Source organism: Durio zibethinus, chromosome 17 (genome assembly GCF_047325235.1).
Source record: "Durio zibethinus cultivar Kanyao isolate XHJ-2024 chromosome 17, ASM4732523v1, whole genome shotgun sequence".
NCBI lineage: Eukaryota > Viridiplantae > Streptophyta > Magnoliopsida > Malvales > Malvaceae > Durio > Durio zibethinus.
Window position 1 is genome coordinate 9,352,734 of NC_143178.1, and position 2,800 is coordinate 9,355,533.

The 2,800-nt window shown below is 39.2% G+C and overlaps 1 pseudogene; it reads left to right on the top strand.

Annotated features, from left to right (window-relative positions):
• The first annotated feature begins 531 nt into the window (after positions 1 to 531).
• Positions 532 to 2,314, top strand: LOC111288367 (putative protein phosphatase 2C 75; annotated as a pseudogene).
• Positions 2,315 to 2,800: the final 486 nt, after the last annotated feature.

Consider the following 2,800-nt stretch of genomic DNA (forward strand, 5'->3'; position numbering starts at 1 on the left):
CCTGTTCTTACGATGGTCCACTTCAAGCTCCTCCAGAAAGTTCAAAATCTTGTCCACAGCAAAGGCCAAGTCGCATGCACTTCCGTTGCAGTTACCTGTGACGCTAGCTTTATTTCTCGGACAAGCCTTTTTCCAATGTGTCAATGATGGACCCCCCAAGTCATCTGCGAGATGCTGGAGTTCCCACAATCTGCCATGTGTATAAGCGGCGCAATTCCAGGCGAGAGAAAAAAATTAAAGGAACCTATCTATTTTCTTTTCCGATGAAAAAAACCTGCAAAAGATGAAACGTGGTCCATCCCCATAACTTTATTTAATTAGACGTTTCGGATTAAGATTTAATTTGAATAATTGACGAGATTAATTGTGATAAAATTAAAAATAATAATAATAATAATTATTATTATTATTATAATTAAAAAGTTTTTATTGAAAATTTTATATTAATTTTATTTTATTAAAATAAATATTTAAAATCAAATGATAGATAAATTTAATCACGTTACGTCAAAAGGACGGTAAAATTCAAAACGGGAATGAGAATGTTTCGTTTGTTCATTTTCAAAGAGGTTAGGGCCCACTTGTCGGAGCTTAATTGAAACGTGTCCTGTCCATTTTCTAGATCCTCCTCAACCCAGATATATCGCGATACGCGAAATTGACTATACAGGAAAGCAATGAGAATACGTTCTACGGAAAGATGAAGTGCCGGGTAAACACCTGTCAGGACGGAGGCAAATGGTCGTCGGTAACGTATACCATTGGGCAGCAAGGGCAGCTTGCCCTGAATAAGGTTTACAAGTTGCACGAGAAATAAAACAAAAGGCTACAGGTTGCCTTATTCTCTCATACGTTTAAAAAACAATTCAACAAAAAAACACTCTGTTACTCTCTTTCCCCTTTTTTTATGCATTGTTTTTTCATTTATTATGTTTTAACTGAGACGATTGCCTATTGACTATTGTGGGGGGAAGTTACGGGGGAAATTTTATTGGATAATAGTTAGTTGGAGGAGATTCTGGTTGTTTATTGAGAACTTTCAATGACGGAGGTTTATTGGAGAATGTTGAGTGACAATGATGATGATGATGATGATGATACGGCAGCCAAGTGCCGGCAATGGCGGCTACAGAGGATGGAGATTATGAGGCTTGCTGCAATTTCAGCGTCTGGTTTGGGGGCGTCACAAAGTTTTAGCCAAAGAGAGGATCCTGCAAAGAGCTCAGGTTGTGTTCCCGAGGGAAAGCGACTCCGTATGGTGGAGGCTGGTGATCATCTGGCGACTGACACCATGTGTACTTTTTCCAGCAAGGAGGTCGAGCCGATGGCCGAGGAACCGAAAGCGGCTTCACGAACGGGCCGGTGTTCGGGACAATGTCGATATCGGGGAGGTCACGTGAGATGGAGGATCCGTTTCTGTACGAACCAGCCTCCGCCGGCCGGACATTAATCTCAATATACCTGCGCATTTCTTCGCTTTTTATGACGGTCAGTGTAGCCCTCATTTAAAGCTTTGATTTATTAACACTTAATTTTCTAATTAATTGCTTTTCTTCTCCTTTGGAAAATTGAAAAACTTTATAAAGAAAAAGAAGCTTCCAAAAAATATAATGGCGCTTGCTAGTTTTCTCCAAACAAGGCTGGGCTTTTAACTTGGTGTAGGGGCCACCTTGTCATTTTACAATCTAATTTCCCCATCAAGCTTTCGGATGGTTTTTTCCTGCAGGTGGCAGGACTGTGCAGGGAAAAGATGCACGTGTTCGTAGAGGAAGAGTTGATGTGCGTGAAATGCACGAGAGAAAGCGAACGTGGGAGGAGAGACAGCAGCTCACAAGGGGAGGAACATGAAGAGAGTTAAGAGAAGAACGATGAAAAGAGCTTCAAGAGAACCGATGAGGTGGCAACGGGCACGTGCGCATGTAGGAGTGGGCTAGGAGTGCGGATTCCCACTGTGGGTGCCATCCGATGGAGGTGGCCCTCGGCGGGTCCACCGTCGTGGTGGCCCTGTCAAAACCGGAGCACATCATGGTCGAGAATTGCGGTGACTCACGTGCCATCCTCAGCCGCGGTGAGAAGGCAGTTCCTTTAAGTTTTGATCACAAGGTTCGTTTTGTTTTTACATTTTAGCCAATTTCTTCGGGCTCGATGGTGTGGGAACACCCCCAAATTTGGTTGACATCCAGTGCTTCGAAAATTATATACTGTAAAATACATTATACTATTTTGTCGGGGTATTTAGTGGATCAAATAGTATAATGACATTTTTTTTCATTAAGGGCCTTTAACAAATAATTAAGGATATTTTGAATATTTATACTTACCTAACATGCTAACATGATAAGTTGACTTGATATACTAAATGTTATACCAGCTCAATTACGTCATTATTGTTTCCCATTAACTCTCTACTTTTTATTTATAAATATAAACATTCAAGCATTATCATTCAAAGTTTCATTTTATTTTAAACCTTTTATTTTTTTTGACCTATTTCATCTTAATTTTTGATTTGCACATCGAAGTACAATCCTAAGAAACATTTCCTATCTTTATATCTAACCATTTTCTTCTCGCTTTTTGTTCTTTCAAGAATATCCTTATATCGAAGCTCGACACAAACATTTGATGCTCCTAATAAAGATTTTTTCATTCATTAGTCGAGAACAAAACAATGCCTTTTAGGAAGAGAATCTTATTTTAAACCTTTTATTTTTCTTTTTTTTTTATTTATTTCATCTTGATTTTTGATTTGCACATCGAAGTACAAATGCAAGAAATATTCCCCGTTTTTATATCTGAT